We start from the raw sequence: 285 nt of genomic DNA, 5'->3' as shown, positions 1-285 counted from the left end.
GGCTGTCCCGTCCCCAGCGTGGTTTGGGCTGGGATTTGGGGTCTCTCAGTGGTGGGATCGATCCCCTCTGCAACGCCGGGCTCATTCCTGCCCGGGCTGGGGTGTTGCGATACCGGAGGGAGCTGGAACGTGAGCTGAGGTTGCTGCCGGTGCATCCCGGAGATGATGGAATCATGTCTAGGCCATCCCTGCCCCTCCTGCTCTCTCTCCGGCTCCTTTGAGAGTTTCACGGTGGTGAAGCAAAAATCCTTGGGTTCCGCTCATCCCGGAGCTGTGGGAGCTGCA

This window comes from Geospiza fortis, unplaced genomic scaffold (genome assembly GCF_000277835.1).
Source record: "Geospiza fortis unplaced genomic scaffold, GeoFor_1.0 scaffold145, whole genome shotgun sequence".
Taxonomy (NCBI): domain Eukaryota; kingdom Metazoa; phylum Chordata; class Aves; order Passeriformes; family Thraupidae; genus Geospiza; species Geospiza fortis.
Note: the sequence above shows the minus strand (reverse complement) of the source record.